Source organism: Micropterus dolomieu, unplaced genomic scaffold, assembly GCF_021292245.1.
Source record: "Micropterus dolomieu isolate WLL.071019.BEF.003 ecotype Adirondacks unplaced genomic scaffold, ASM2129224v1 contig_951, whole genome shotgun sequence".
Classification (NCBI taxonomy): domain Eukaryota; kingdom Metazoa; phylum Chordata; class Actinopteri; order Centrarchiformes; family Centrarchidae; genus Micropterus; species Micropterus dolomieu.
Genome location: NW_025729941.1, coordinates 6,562 through 23,866, shown reverse-complemented (window position 1 = coordinate 23,866; position 17,305 = coordinate 6,562). Strand labels below are relative to the sequence as shown.

The 17,305-nt window shown below is 40.1% G+C and overlaps 1 long non-coding RNA gene across 1 annotated transcript; it reads right to left on the bottom strand.

Annotated features, from left to right (window-relative positions):
- Window positions 1–6,314: 6,314 nt before the first annotated feature.
- On the bottom strand, window positions 6,315–16,571 carry LOC123964169. The gene is made up of 2 exons (XR_006823355.1): window positions 16,386–16,571; window positions 6,315–6,727 (listed from the first exon to the last, which is right to left on the bottom strand). It is a non-coding gene; the product is annotated as an uncharacterized LOC123964169 (long non-coding RNA).
- Window positions 16,572–17,305: the final 734 nt, after the last annotated feature.

Sequence of the window (17,305 nt, the reverse complement as noted above, 5' to 3'; positions counted from 1 at the left end):
GCAGTACATCAACAAAGCATGAAGAAGAGAGTCCTTCTGTTTCCAGTCCTGGACCATGGCGGACCGCAGTAAAATGCAACACCTGCAGTAAGGAGGTTTGGTGCGAGGGAGGAAGCGGCTCCAACATGACGAAGCATTTACCTCAACACGGCGTGAATCTGAAGGAACGAACCGTGTTCGATGTGCCGCTCTCTCCCAGCTACAACGACGCCCCACATACAGCTAACGCTAACAGTAGCAACGTCTCAGGTACAAAACACAGGTGAGCTGACGTTCACCTTTTATACTGAAGGGAAACCAATGATGTCTACAAAGGATTCAATATATATTTTTCTTAGAGACCAGTCCTCAGAGTACTCCAGTACAGAGACTCCTTTCACTTTAGCCATGAAGGGGAAGATGAATAAGGAGGAAGAGGATGAAGGTCACAGAGCGCTGACGAGATCTGTGGTGAAGGAACCAGAACCGAGATTCAATAAGAACCGGGTTCCATAAGTACAATCAGAATCGATAAAACTGAAACAATACCCAACTGTAGAAGAGGTCCATAAGTCTGCAGTTACAATTTGCTATGACAATTTCATAAATAAATGTATTTTTTAACAACTTATGCAGCTGCATCCATCTCACTGCATCCTGTCACTGTTTTTCTGGCTCTGACACAGGAGGATGACGCCCCCATTGAGTGGGTTCGGTTGTTTTTCCAACCAGAAAAAACAGCCATCAATAAGTGAAACTCCAAACACATTCTGAAACGCCGCCCGAATCTTAACTGTAAACCTGCAAAAAAAAATATAAAATCCATGCAGGTTTTCCGTCTTGCGGATTGTTGTGAGACTCAAGCAAGGTGATTAAGAATGTGACACCTTCAGTGAATTTAAAGTTAAAAAATGTACTTTATCTGTCCAGGTTTCAGCATAGGCACATATTTACAAATTGATGACTGATTGTTTCATTAGCTACTGTTTGCAATCTAACTTTAAAGCCACCAAACATCTTAAATTCATCTTTACAATTGAAGAAAAGAAGCAATAAAACTCTAAATTATTTACATAGGATCTTTTAATAGGCTCCAGATCATCCAATAAACTTGGGTGCAGTGGACTGTGAGGAGATATTCTGGTCATATCTTTTGTTTGCTGCCCTTCTCTGCTGAGTAGTTTAACTGTACAGATCCACTGTGAGCCCTGTTAGAGCTCGGCCTCGGGCTGCCTGCTGGTCTGCAGCAGGAGGAGGGGGGGGGGTGGCTCTGTTGTGTTAACTGTTGCCTCTGACTGATAGGACTCTCCCAACACAAACCAAAGCTATGAATATAAAATTATAATCATGTCTGTCCTTCTCCAAACCTCTACTCTCATTTCCTGTCTGGGCTGTGAGGTGGTCTTTGTCAGGTGGGAGCATGAGCGGCGGCACTTTGACCCTGCTGAGGCACCGTAAAGACGATTTCCACACTTGAATTCACTGCAGCGGCCGTGGGAGAACAGTCTTCACTTGGCCTTTCCTTCATAATCCCCGTAGAGGAAGCGCTCTATGAAGCTGTCATCCATCCCACGCCTTTTATTCGGCATTCCAGTTCCTGTGGGGTGGATGTCCCCAGGAAAAAGGCAGTTGCCAAATGGTTTCTTATTTCAGATTCAGAGTGAAAACAAAAAGCGCCTTTACTCAGCTGACAGGACACAGCGGGTGCTCACGTTCATGTAAATGCGACTCCTCACTGTGGGCCTTGGTTGTATCTTTAGTTTTTAAATATGTTGGTAAAACTGGCAACAGACCTGAAGATTATTATATTATACTGAGCACAAGACACAGCCCGTTCTGATTCCTAGAGTGTTAAACAGCCCTGCTCATCTTAAGGCATCTCGTACCAACGCACATGGCAACCTTTTCGTTTCCCAAACAAATGTCAACATTGATTTCTTTTAGTGATGTTACTAGGGCTGTCGCGGTGAAGTAGTTTCCACCGCAGCAATATATTGGGGCTCAACAGCGCGTTATGCGGTATTATCGCATTTTTCAACAATGAAGTAATTTGGAGCCATATAGCAAAGTAAGAGTGTCTGTATCTGTCAACTCTCTGAACAGCGCGCGCGCCGGTGTGGAGCAGAATGGCTGTCCACAACTAACCACTGCGCTGTAGTAACGTTATAACTGCATTTCCACAGAAAGCAACATGAAAAACAGCTGCAGGCATCCGACACACTACGCTCCTTAGTGAGATTCAAATGAGGCTTACTGTCCACAGTTTCTCTGGACTGTCCCTCAGGATCACAACGTTAGTCCAACATCGCTGAGCATGTTAGCCACATTAACCGCGCAATATGCTAACGCCAAGTTAGCTAACCTTTAAAATAAACAGTAAAACAACACAAAACACGGCAACACTTCCAATGTAATGTTACAGTCCGTCCACCGTAAAACGAAACTTATGTCGCCTCGGCAACAGCCCAACGACACCTGATCACAAAGCACCCGGTGTTCTGCCAGTGGACCACAGGCAAGGTCCTGATCACGGACTGTAGTAACAGAGCCGGCCCTCATGCTAACTCATTACGTCCAGTTTATGCTGTTGCTTGCATTAACAGGACAATATATTCTGTGTGTATCTGTAAAATGTAGAGGAAGAGACTGCAGATGAAGAGCATCAATGAGACCACGGCTATAAAACCAGTCACTGCACAAGGTCAAAGACACAACAATGTTCACCCTGCAGTAATAAAAGCATCCTCAAGACCGAATGACTGGCTCCATATTACCCGTAAGCGCAGGCCAGATTCTCTGCTGTAAGTTTAAGGACGACTGCTCCTGAGCAGGAAGTGGCCGAGGAGGAAATGCCTTTGTGATGAGAGGGAGCCAGATCTCTGCTGGCTCTCCCTACATTTCCTTTAAAGCACCGCCTTCCACACATTGTTCTTATCTGCTCACTCAACAGTCCAGAAGGATGCTTAAGAACCAAAAGCAAAACAAAAAAAGACATCAGATATGATCATTTATGGACGCTGGTAGGACATCATCTCCACACAGGAAGAGATTTAACTTGAAGAATATCATGAAAACTGGCCTTTTAAACCTCACTTTAGTCCGTTTGGTATCTAAACATTAAATCTGTTCTGAATGTTGCTGATGCAGTTCAGATGGATTACAGCAATGCCTTTTGTTTTCACCTGCTCTCTATTCCCTCCCTTGAGAACTAATCAAATGTATCAGAAACTCTAAAAACCACAGCAGCAGAACACCTCTACAGAAACACCTATACAACTACACCTACTGCAGATCATGACAGCAGGAGGAGAGGGACTTGGCATTACTGTGCAAAACCACTTCTAGTTTCTAAAATGCATGTAATTTAAATAAAAAGAATAAGGTGAGCTGCTGCAACATTCAGAGTTTAATATCTGGTTGTTTTCTGTTAATCTGTTTTAGATTCTGACATGAAAACAACAAAGCAAACTTTCGTCTTCATCTGTTCTCTAACCACATACGGAGTGAACAGAAGTTAAACTGATCCCCAGCTCTGCCTCACATTAAAGAGCCACAAACATGCACTGTCGTCTGGTTTAGTTTCCAGAGAGGGAGCGCTGAGCAGCTGACGAGCAGCGGCTGCAGCGAGCTCACAGACCTTGAATTAGCTGGTGAATTCATCAGATAATGAGAGGAACCCATATGCCGTGTTCTCAGGCAGCAGCTCAGCGAGAGATGTGAGGACACGGTTTCATACTGAGTCAACACTGCTGAGGATGTAAAGGGTTTGGAAACAGAGCTCCAGGATCTCTGGTCTTCTACATCATTAATACAAATGTTGAGGCTGCAACAACTTAGCTTTATTCACACAGTAAGCCGCAATATGTTCCTTTCTAAAGAATAAGTGACCCTGTACACAGGTGGTTGACGATGGATGGATGGATGGAAGGAACACTCAGTGGATTGTCACCAGGTGCTCTGGAGGTTTCGGTCTCCTTTTCCACCTCTGCATTTCCCATTTTAATTAATTCACTGAATTCATACAAACAGTCAGACACAACAGTAAATAAAAAAAGAACGACAGGGTGACAGTGTTTCCTTGTGTGGAAATAGCCACTGATAAATATGTGGTTTATAAATATGTGGTCAGTGTCATTTGCCTAATCCTCACAGCTCTTTGGATGCGGTAGAAATGGAATCAGCTGTGAGATATGAGACATTTAGTTCCTCTGTGTAGTTTCTGTAGCTCAATAGTTCCTGGAACGTTTTAGAAGCTAATAATATCTGCAAATTCTCACCTGAAAGTCTGGGACCAGTTAGTGGATAAATGACTCAAATGAGTTCACAATTCTAAAAATATTTGTTTTTGCTATTTCATAGTGTCCGTGCAAAGAGCTTGCTGTACAGAATAGGCTGTAACTAGTGATGTTTATAGAGGAGAGACGCCACTTTAAGAATCCTCAATACAACTCTATAGGGAAATGATGGTTAACCCGCCACTCCCTCTAAAAAGCCAATCTTCAGCTTTTAGGGTCTACTGCACATGCATCACTACTACCACGCATGGCGTAGTAGAAGTATACCCTGTGGGGAAAAATGCTTTTTAAACCTTATTGTTGGACAAAGTCATCAAACTTATTCAACAGATTCTATACATGCAGGTTTAACGTCCCAGTGACCAGTGACCCTCTCCCCATTCATTTAGAGAGAGACCTGGTCTTGTTGGTCCGAAATAACCGCCCAGAGGCCTTACCAAGATGGCTGCAGAGTGGCGAGTGATAAGGACTTTGCTATAACATACTTAATAACCAGTTAATGGTGGAGTATGCCAACAAATAAATGGGTTAAATAACAGATAGACCCTGCGTGCCCTGCAGCTTCAGTGAGGATCTCTCATATTGAAGCTTGGCTTGTCTTTAGAAACCATCTGAATTATTTCACACTTTTCTGCCAGTCAGAGTCAGAAAAGTCCACAGCTCCTGATTGCCTGAGGTCCACACAACCAGACAAAGACAAACCCACAAACACACAAAGCATTTGCTAGATAGATAGATAGATAGATATTCTACAGTTGTAGTCACCAGTTTGTTTTCTTACTATGCAACCAGAAATGTGTTCTGTGTGGTTCAGTCGGTGCTGCAGCAGCTGCAGCCATCATCCATTCCTTTCCTTGACAATATAAACATACCAAGGTGGAACGGCTGCAGGGATAAAGTGAGGAGGAATGTGAGGAATGCCGAGCTCCAAATGAAATCATGCATTATTCAAGTGAAGGAGGAGAAAGGGAAAAAAAGAGGAAAACTAATCATTCTTTTGATGACAAAGAGGAGGTTAGAGATCATGTTAAACTGTCATTCTGGCCTTTTATCAGCAAATTCATTGGGCTGCTTTCATTGTTGTCAGTCTTGTCACGAACCTGAAAACAATGACATTACACTCACACCCCTGTCCCCCCTACCACATCACCCCTCCCTTTGCTTTCTTCAACAAGACCAGTCTATAGTCAGCAGTCACACCAGACAGCTAGACTGATGGACGAGGGAAACTTTGCTGTTACTTGTGGACCAGGACTGTGACGTTTGGATGAGATGGACGCAGCTGAACAGAAGTAACAACTATACTATATTTCAGACTATATGCATGACAGAAAAGGTTTGAGAACCACTGCATCAGTGGGACGAACACACGTCTAAAGTTTAAAGGCTGATTTTTGCTCCTAAATGTGAAAATTGAAGAAACCAGATGGTTAATTGTGGTTTTAACCTTTTTTCTATGGTCAGAACAAACACTTGATGCCAAACAGTGGATCCCTTCACAAATCTGAGGTAGAACATTCAAAACAACTGAATCTTTTTTTCAACAAATATGCACAAGTAAAATTAAATAAAATCATTTTTTTTTTGTCCCTTTTCCTCAACAAAATTAATTACTTTGTAGAAAAATTCTTCCGTTATTCAAATGAATTAAATTAAACATTTATTGAACATTTGTTATATTGTTAGAGGAAAATTGGATTGCGATAGCTATCATTATTGCCCAGACTTAGGACCAAAAACTTTAACCTTAACGTCAATAAATGTTAAAGATAGTCAACAGAATCGCTTGTTACATAGTTTGACCACCAGACAGCTCAAGTTTATATTTCAGATGTAAAATGTCACCACAGTCAGTTGTTACGATATGTCTGCTATAAAGTTGTTCCTAAGTGCTGCTGCTGTTTTGACCCTGCTTTCCTCTCTCCATTCACACTGAAAATACGCAAACATGTGCAAGGAACCTAAAACTCTACTCTGGACCAAAAACCGACAGACTTCGCCAACCCCTTGAGCCACACAGCTAGCACGCTACAAATGGTGTTTCTGTCCTGGGAGATTTACTTTGACAGCATGTCACGGAACAATCAGTATGTGTCGGTGAAACTGTATGCAAAACCTAAAAGGTGAGCTTCCTTAACAGGCAAAGATGACTCGCTGAAAACAATGAACACTCACTCTGAGCTCGAGGGGATGCAGAGCGTGAAGGAAGGGGGGCGATGGGGGCTGTTGGGGAAAGACCGAGCTCCAGGATGACTCATGCCTGGTATAATGGCTGGCTGCAGACGGAGGGGTCCTGGGCTGAGGTTGGAACGAGCGTGGTGGGGGGTACCAGCTGCCTGTCTGATGCCAACTACAGCCGAGCCCTCCCTGTCACAACTCGTGTTGTAATCAGCTGGAACTGAGCGACACCAGAAGACGCACGTTCGCCCGGGGAAGAGGTGGGGGACGCTTATCTGGAATCACATGCATTCATTCAAACAATGAGGTCTATTCAGCTCCAGCTGTAACCCAACATCGGGTCCTCCACAAGAGAAGGGATGAAAAGTAGGTTTAGCACAGTGAGTTAGAAAAAACATCCAGAAACACATTCCTGAGCTCAATTCAGAGCAAACTTCTTCCCATGTAATGGACAACACATGACTGGCCCTTCTTTGGAAACGTTCTTCCATCACTTGGGGATAATGCCTCAACTACGCCTATAGCTGCTGAGGGAGAAATGCGGATCATGCTCAAAGCATCCTGACATTGTGTAAAAGTACAAAAGTGTAAACTGATAAAACAGTGTTGATTCAGTTAACATGACCTCTTGGAAAATGTAAATGAAGCGGAACTTTCTTGAAATGCTGTGTAATGTTTTTCTTGTCATGGCATGATTTCTCTTAATCAACAGAAACTTCTCAAATGTACAGGCGTCTTCTGAGCGTATAAAGATCGACTGCTATGAATGATGCTTTACCTTTTTACCTGAGACCCCTCTGTATTGTTCTTTGGTGTCACCTTCGACATGCAAGTGTAAGAATAAAACCCAGAACAGCCACTTTCTCTCCCGTGAGTCAAAACACTTGCAATTTCAAATAAGGACATATCTGTGTGTCACTTCTCCTGGACGTGCAGTTGCAATGTAAACATCATTCACGCTCAGGTTAATAAAATTTACATTGCATTCATCCATGTCTTAGGAGCTGGGTTTGTCCTGGATAGAGAAATTTTTGCACCTCCCAAAGAAGTTTTAGCGAGCGCCAAAGGGAAATCCCTATTCTCCTGATGTGTTTTTATAGCCATTTATCAAACAACTGTTGAGCAAGCAGAACATAAACTTAAATACAACGTTTTGACTTCCAGCAGTCAGCTCTCCTCTCATCCACAGCCGCTGTATTTTACACATGCAGGAGGCGCAGGATTTATAAAGCAGCTGCTGCGTTGGTTTGACTGCGCCTGAACGCTTGCACTAATGGGAGAGATGACTTCCTGTTATTTCTCACGATATACAAGCCGTTAGTGCTTGAAGTGTGCCGGTATTCAGTGGTACTGTCACTTTTACATTTTACTCTTTTGCGTACTGGCATCGGGTACTCTTCTCCGCCCTTTCCCAAATCAGGTTTTCATGACGCTCACCTGTTCCCGTTCTCGCCTGCTAATTTCTGCAAGGAGATCAGGATTGGGTAACTTTCATGCAGCTGTGTGCGTTAGTTGCTCGTCAAAGTCACTTTTCGAGCCAGGAGGCGGGACATTAAAAAAAGGTTGAGGCACTACAGCAAACTTTAGAAATGTTGAACTCGCAGTTTTTATTATTGCCAAGTTAATACTGTGCATAAACAAATGAGAGACTGACCACAAAAATGAAACTGCTGTTTTCTCCGACTGGAATTAATATTATAGGCTACTAATGGTAACTGCGTTGTTTTGCTGTATGCCATTAATTGTCTGGCCTGTTTTATTTTCTCTGGTTTTATCCATTTATTTATATATGTATGTATGTACGTTTGTTTTTTGTTTGTTTTCTATTATTACGTCTTTTTCTGTATAACTATATATAACTGTAGGCTAATATCAGAAAATGGTTTTATTTGTGAAACAGCTGAATCTCAACTAATAAACTATTTGTAGGCAGATAATCCAAATCAAGTGTAACCTGTAACTATATTATTATACTAACATTATACTATTTAATGTTATAATATTTATTAATACACTAATATACCTTTACTCCTCCATGTTGTGAATATATTTTGTTTATCAAATGGTCAGAAATAACAAGAAAAGAAAAGCTCCGCTTTAATCTTCAGAAGCTGCAGAGCTGCAGTCTCTATTCATTCATCTTACAGTGTAACTTTACAGCTAAACTAAGGCTTTTTGAAGACCCTTCTCTCTCTCTCTCTCTCTCTCTCTCTCTCTCGCCTGTCATTCACTGGTCTTGTGTGAGTTTTGCGTGCATTCCCTGCTGCCGACAACTGCATGCACGTTATGGTTCCTATCAACAGTGATATATTATCCGAAAGTCCCACAATAAAATTGGTCAAAGGTGTAATTTTTTACAAAATATAGGCCTACAGCTTGCACTAAATACTTTAAATACAGTGATTTTGACAAATGAGCCGTCCAGATATAGTAGTACCTGCCAAAGTACATTTGGCAACAGACTTTAGCATTTTGCAGAGAAACACAGAGAGAAATCTTTTCTGATATTGCATTAAGCGACACGGTAGAAAATGTACATTACGAAGCGACAGTGAACGCACCACTGCATATGTCACTCATTAACATTTCATTCGGCTTCGATCCACATACGGCGCACTTGAAAGCTGAATCACGGGGGAGTTTATTAAACTTGGCGACTTTATGAAACGTACTGCTGATGGAGAAAGTCTGCAGAGACACATACAGGAGACAGAAAGAGGCAGAGCAGGCCGGCGTGTTTGCCGTGAGAGATGAGAGGTGCAGGCTAGGTGCGTGTTAGTTTGGGGAGAAGAGGACAAGCAGATTCAAGTAGTAAATAAACTAAAATAAGGTGGAAAATTACCTAGAAAGTTTCAGTCTCATCGTCTGAACCATTACAGCCCTATGCTGTATGTGTATTTACGCTGAGGTGTGGTTCTTACAAACGCCTGATAGATGTGTGAGGGAAGGGGAGAGACCAGTGTGCCAAAGGATAACTGATTATGATCTCACAGTATCATCCAGTCTTTTTTCAAGAAATAATGGGCCCTCGATTCTCCTGATTGAGGTAGTTGCTGTTGAAGATACTGTTTACTTATTTTTGTTGCTATAGATGTTGAGCAATGGAAAACCTTTATTATGAAATCTCTTAAAGCCTTGATTTTGAGGACACAACCTTTTCTATTTCTTTCCTTATCAACAAATCCCATGAAAACACCCAACGATGAATCTATCCTGCTACAAAGTACTTTGTGTATCCATAGCCTGATATATGCAATATAGTAACTTTCTAGTCTTCCAACCCAAGGACTCTTAAAGATTACACATCAATGAGAGGGTGACACCTTCCTTCATGATACATGCTGTCTTTCATTTTGTCCTGTCCCGGTGGGTTTGGCCCTGAGAGCCACAAACAGGGAAGTACTTAGAGGTGGACTAACACAAATTGTTGGTGTTTTCATGGGATTTGTCAACAATAACAAAAACACAACACACACCTCATCAAGTCTTTTTTCAAAATTGTTCAACATTTTGAGAAACACACTTATTAACTTTCTTGCAGAGAATTGAAATGACTCGTTTCACTATCAGAATGTGATCCATTCAGTCAATAACATTTAAAAAGTCCAACTAGCGTTTGCGGGTGTAACTGCAGAACAACACACCGACACACAAGTATAAACACCTGGCTTAGCATAAAGACTGAAAACAGGGGGTGACATCCTAACTCTATCCAAAGTCCAACAGTAAAACTACCAGCACCTCTAAAACTCACAAATTAACATGTTGTATCTCATTGGTGTGCACAGCTGGGCAACTGAGCAACTTCTATGTGCTGAGGAAGACCGTGACATGTGGTTGAATAGTTTAATCAATCTAAGCCATCACTAAGCCTACTTAAACTTTGGCGCCATTAATTATTTCAAGCTCCATTATTTAATTCATATATAAAAAACAAGAGAACCCTGCATATGTAATTACTGCTCATTTAATGTATGTATTAATGTAATAAAGTATTTAATTGAAATATAAATGAACCATTAGATGTAATAATAACCATGACAATGACTGGTTTTATTTGAAACAGCAAGAATAATTTAAGGCAGTGGTCACTAATAGGCGGACCGCTGTCCTCTCCGGACCGCCGACTTACAGCCTATTTATTATTGAGACTTACTACCTCGTGACGGAGCGTTTCTTATTTAACCTGCGCAGCTTTTCTAGCATTTACTGTACTGGTTTAGCGGCCCAGGAAACTCACAGACCAATTGCATGTGCTTCAATCGTCTCATGTGACGCTGCTCAGCCAATCAAATCTGTGCATTCCAACAAGCACTGAGAGTTGAGTCCGCGAGATTCACCAGAGACGTTTTGGAAACACACGCGAATTGAGGAGACATAAGAGAAAATAGATTTCACATGGCTTTTAATCAAGAATGTACAGATTTTTACATGTACGTTCCTCCCACGGACAGTTCATAACCAGAATATCTCATAGAACTCCAATGCTAGCTGGCAGGACAAACTAGAGCTCACGTTTCTCACTGAACAAGAGAAAGTAGGAAAGTGGTATATAAAAGGGAATGAAAGAGAAGAGGAGGTATTACAGCTGTTCATTTGTTAAGATGTGTTGAGTGTTTATTATAAAATTGGAGACTGCACTTCATCACTTCAAGCTACACTTTTTATTTAATTATTTCTAAAAATAATGAAATATTATTTGATTTGACAGTCCGTTGTTGACTTAAAACATATGTTGATACAACTATAGGTTATGGTACTGAATGATAACGCATGTTAGTCGTTTTGATGTTCTGGGCCTTTGCTTCGGGAAATTTTCTCTAACTGGACCTCTTTGAATTATAATTGAATACCCCTGATTTAAGGTTTATCTCTTCTTTTCTGCAGCATCCTTCCTTTTAATATCAGTACAGTGGCTTCTTGTGTGTGAGCATGTAAACTGGGTGAGTCATGGTCACACAGTCTAGTCCCAGCTCTCTGGAAATGAGCACATATTTCACCAACTGCCTGAGCACTGTGAGACACTTCTAAATCAAACATGTGGTGTTCAAGTATTATTCAATATGAAAACGATATCAAGGGTAAATAACAAGTATACGGTTGTGATGCCACATCCAAGTAAAATCAAATCTATGGGAAATTGACTGCTGGGAAACCACCCAGACTTTTTATTGTGTTTGTGCTGCAGCAGAAAATGTCAAAGCTGTTTTGTATTTATTAAATTTGCTTTTCCTTCAGGCAACCATTGGTTTCCATTTATTTTGGTGGAATACAAAAATCAACTTGCAGATAATTGGTACATGCTAGAAATGACAGACATCACACACAGCATCACGTCTGTTTTACTCGTGAAAATGATATCACGTTTTGTGACGTAGCACACAGCAGACTTACTCCAAAGCATTGGACAAATTAAGGTGCTAAATGAAATGTCAGAGGTTCAACAAAGTTATTACAGTTCACTAGGGATGCACCGATCTGATACTGACAGCGGATAAAGGCCTGATACTGATTCAAAAAGCTGGATCAGGTATCATGACAAGGGGGCCGATCTATGGGTCCCAACATTTTCCTAAGAGAGCTAACATACCCGGTACCCGGTGTTGGCCCAAAGTAGGGTTGAACAATAAATCAAAATATTATCGATATTGCAATATGCCCACGTGCAATACCCAAATAGCAGGCGTTCCCAAGTTTTGATACAATTCAGAGGGCTGTGATGCGATTATAAAACGATTTATCAATGCATCATGATGCATAATTTTATTCTATACAGGATCTCTAGATAATTACTAAGCATTTAATTTGTGCATTAAAATCCAAAAGAAACATCTCCTAATTAGCTTAAAAGGACTACTTTGCATCCCTAATTTACCTTATTTCCTCATCTCCATGGTAACCACCTTCATTTCTTTAACACTCCTCTGAAAACTGAAATATGATTATCAGGATGTACAGTCTGTATACAGGACAGAGCTCTACACCAGTTTAGTCTGAGCTTGTATCTGATGTTCTCAACCCTTGACAAGTAGGCAAGTTAGTAATGACATACAGCTGAGCTACTTAATATTACTTTGTTACTAATTTAGCTGACGTTACATAACAGCTGTAAAATGTGCTGTACAGGGGAGATGTTAGCTAGCGCTAATAAAAAATAGTAACTCATATCGCAAACCCAATATGTGTCAGAATAAACGCAATTTTATTTTTTTGCATTTCATTCAGTCCTAACCCAAAGCCCAGGAATTGATAAGTATCAGGAATAAAGTGGGATTGGTGCACCCCTACAGTTCACCATGAGGTGCGCGTTGTTGAGATATTTCAGTCAAATCACTTCAGTATTGGGTAGAGGGCAACGAAAGTCCAACAAAGCAGGAACTCGGGCCATCACACCCGCTGTAAACAATCTCCCAGTTTAGCCAGATAATCTAAACTCACTTTACTTAGAAAAACGGGGGGGACAGGAAAACTGTGCACAAAAATCACGGCCTGTACAGTAGGTCAGAGTTGAAGTAGGAAGTCTGTCTGTAAACTCTAATGTATGTACCCAAGAGACAGTTTAGATAAGAATTTTTACGTTTGTTTTCTCTTACAAATAATCTGGTTTAGATGATGATGATCTATGATGATAAACTATGAGCTGAGTCAGAAAAATATAAAAACACACATTTTTCCTTATAAAGGGCAGCTTTGAGGTGCTCACTTTAAAGATAGGAACAAGCCCAGCATGTTGCTGTCAGATATTGACTAAACCACTTAACGTGGTATGTGTGGAGAACAGCAGGTCAGCTTAGAGAATAAGAGGAAAGAGTCAGGAGACTCGGCCTCAGCATGTTCACAGCTTTCCTTTTCACTGCCAGGAAACACATGGGTGAAGGATTAGAAGAGATAGAAATAAATATTCTCATTTTTATGACATAGTAAATCTGACTTAAGAGCCATTATTGTTTATTTGAATATGATGCTTCATGGTACTGGTTCAAGGAATAGTGTGAAAAACACTTATGACAAGTTATTCAAGCTCAATATCAATCTCAAATCTGCGTGAAGCGACAGGCAGCAGCTGGTTAGCTTAGCTTAGCATAAAGACTGGAAACAGGGGTAAACTCCTAGCATGACTCTGTCCTGCCTACTAGCTCCTCTAAAGCCACAACCTGACACGTTGTTTAATGCGTACAAAAACCAAATGGTAAAATCTAAATATTTGCAAGGACACAAGCAACTGCAGCAAAATCACTACTCCGGGCAATAAAGTAGCAGTCCCCCCCCAAAAAAATCCTTTACCTTCCACCTAACCATGGGTTAAAACAGTTATAGAGACACAGGTAAACCCAGCATACCTTGTTTTTGTAAACATAATGCACTCTGATAATGGACTCAGCAGATGTAACACCCGATCCATTATTATGTCATATCAGCACTCCTTGATGTGAGTTATCACTAACATGAGTTAGGATACTGATTCATAATCATGACTTACTGTGTCTTTGTTTTGACTAAGTGGTTATTATTAGATATTAAAAGTAGAGCCTGGCCCATAGATCAGCAGTCCAACATTACAGGCTATGGTTATTTTTCTTCATTTTTCTCACTCTAACTGCACTGAAACTGTATTTTTAATGTTGTCCTAATACATTTCTTTGCCTTATGTAAAGCACTTTGAGTTGTCTCCTCTGTGTTAAATGTGCTATACAAATAAACATATCTCCTTAATTCTCAAGCTTAAAATATAGCTTATTTTATTTATAGTTGTTATTTGTAATATACAGTTCAAAATCTTAGTTTAAAAAGGAATGTTACTTGTCATCGCTGACAGTTAACTTTAGGCTATTGTTACAATATAATTAAATAACGTTTTGTTGTCACAGCTCTTTTGTAACCCACTTTGAGGGACCACAGACAAAAATAGTCTTTTACTCTCTTATATAAGATTAGAAAAGTTATAAGAACTTAAAAATCCTGAATTGGTTGGGATATATCAGTCAAAAGTACAATTGTGATTTGGTTTTCAAATTTTTAACTGAAATGCCCAGTAACATTTCTCAGAGTCTTACATGTCTTACTGGCTGTCCAAACAGTCCAAAAGCACAAATATGCATATTTACTTTCATAGAATAATAACCAGGAGCCATACAAGAACTAAACAGTGACAAACACTAACACTGACTGTTTGGGAACTGTGTGACTATCAGCACCATCATTCTTGCAGTAACATTCATAAAACACTGCACAAATGTTTACATTTCAAATGTACTTTATATAAACAGTATATATTCCTAACTGCACTACCTGTCCATTGGACCACTGCAATTTAGCAAATGCAAAATATACTCGAGTGCAATATCTCAGCTGCTAACAATAAGTTATGGTACTATATTGTTTCATATCTATTGTTTTACAGATAGTAATCTATACACTTCATATTATTTATTTGTATATTTAGTAGAGCTGCAATGATTAATCAAATAATCCATTAGCTGTCAACTATTAAATTAATTGGCAACTATTTTGATAATCGATTCATCAGTTTGAGTCAATCTTTTAAGGCTCCCAGGCTCCCCCATCTGATAGGATTTTTGCTTTTAGATGTTTTATTACAAAAAGTGTATGAAATCCATGGCCACACATTCTGTCAATGTAAGACTTATGGATGGAATTATAAGAAAAATAATTATTCCCCTTTTTGCTGTGGACCCCCTGGATCCTCCTCAAAGACAATAATCGACATATTAATCAACACTGAAAATAATTGTTAGTTACAGCCCTGATATTTAGTTAGAGTTCAAACTCTATATTTTTAATGTTGTTGTTGTTTGTTTTGCTGTTGTTGTTATGTGGGAATACATGACTCTATTTTGTTGTACTCCAGGGTGCAAAATTAACTTTTTTGTCCACCAGCTAATTGGCTAGTGAATGCTCAAAGTGTATCAGCCACTCAAGAGATAACCATTGTTTTGTTGGCTAGTGAGTAAAGTGAAGTAAATCTACCATTTGATTTGCTATTTTACCAGCCTATGGCTGGTTGCTGATGCTAAGGAATCTGAATCTGAATAAAAAGCAGCATATAAATCCCATTAGACATGCTGGAATCAGAGATTTTGGGCATATTTTTTTTACATTTTGTTCAGATAAATTACTTCATAATTTCCCTCCTCTTCCTGCGTGTGTTTGTTGTGGCTGCACACTTGGGTCTTTGCAGTCTGAAACCTCTGTTATAGATCCGTGTTTCATGTCAATATGAGCCAGAAGATGATCGCGATGAGGACGTCTCGCTGGTAGTTGTGTTATTTAATACCATGGTAACCGGTGTCACCCACAGTGCCACTGTGGTACCGTGTTCAGCGGCATCACAGGGACACTTAACGGTCCATCACGTTATAACAGCGCTACAGATCAATATTTATTACAGCTTTTAAACGCTTTTAGGTTTTTCTTTCAGACAGGGTTTAAACTTCAAAACGAAAATTTTAAAAATTAAAAACAAAACGGCTTTTGATGACATTAGCTTGGAAAAGAGCCGTTGCTTTTAAACGAAAACAACCGTTAGTGTAACGTTAGTTTTAACGGTTAACGTTACACCCACAGAAAGGATTTTACAACGGTCCAACAAACTGCGAGGCAGAAAGAAAGAAAAAAGACTAACGTAGCTTAACTGTTAAAGTCTGAACACATTCAAGACTTGGAAAGATTAGTCTGGTTTAGATTTCGACAGTTTGTTGTCGATTACCTCAACGATTTTCTCAACAACAGCCCCAAAAATATGCATCACTGTGGCTGAATTTCCCCTCAGTGAAAAGTTGCAGCTAATTCTTCGGGCTTCAGGATGGAAAAACCCGTCGCTTTAACATTTACTCACACCGAAAAACACTTTTTTCCATGTCGGAACAGACACACAGAGGAAGATGAAGCAGATGACAAGAAATGGCATCTTACCTGGCGGAAAAGAAGTCTTGTTTTGTCCCATGGAGAAAGCGAAAACAATAATAATAGCCGAGCAGGAGCTGTTTCCGTCGAGCTCTCCCAGCGGTGCTGGATGTGTTATGTGCGGATCCACCGTGTGCTCTCTCCTGAAGGAAAGAGGCACAGCTCCGGCTGATGTCACCGGGGCAGGGAGGGGCCTCACCGTGACACATGATGTCACTTCACCGGTTCAAATTACTACACGCACAGACACATTTATAGCGTATAGACAGGAAAATGTATTTCATTATGACGGAGTGGTGTTAGTTTATGGGACCAGACTCTCTAACACTGCAACAGGTCCACCACAAACTACAACAAAGGAAAATACCAGTATGCCTATAATAGCGTGGAAGGTGGCTATATTTACTTAAACATATATATATTGTGTATTTAGATTTTTTGTTAAATTATCCACAACACTTCAGAGGGAAGTACTTTTTTACTCCTTACTGGTTATTCTTCAGATTGAGGTTTTAATGAGATTTTTACTTTTATAGGCTACAGTCCATGGATTTTACATAAAACAGTATATTGTTTGTTCCTTCAATTCCTTCAAAGAATATAGGGGCTGTATTACAGAAACTTCTTAAGTCATAAATTAAGATAAGAAGAGACTGTGATTTTTCTCTAAAACTAGCTGTGTAAGCGAGCTACAAATAGCTCCCTGTATGTAAAGGAGTTAAACTAGCTCACTGAATGTAACTTAGTTAAACTCACTGTATGTAAAGGAGTTAAACTAGCTCACTGTTGGCCTATGTAAAGGAGTTAAACTAGCTCACTGTTGGCCTATGTAAAGGAGTTAAACTAGTTCACTGTAGGCCTATGTAAAGGAGTTAAACTAGTTAATTTTATGTAAAGGAGTTAAACTAGGTAACTGTATGTTAAGTACG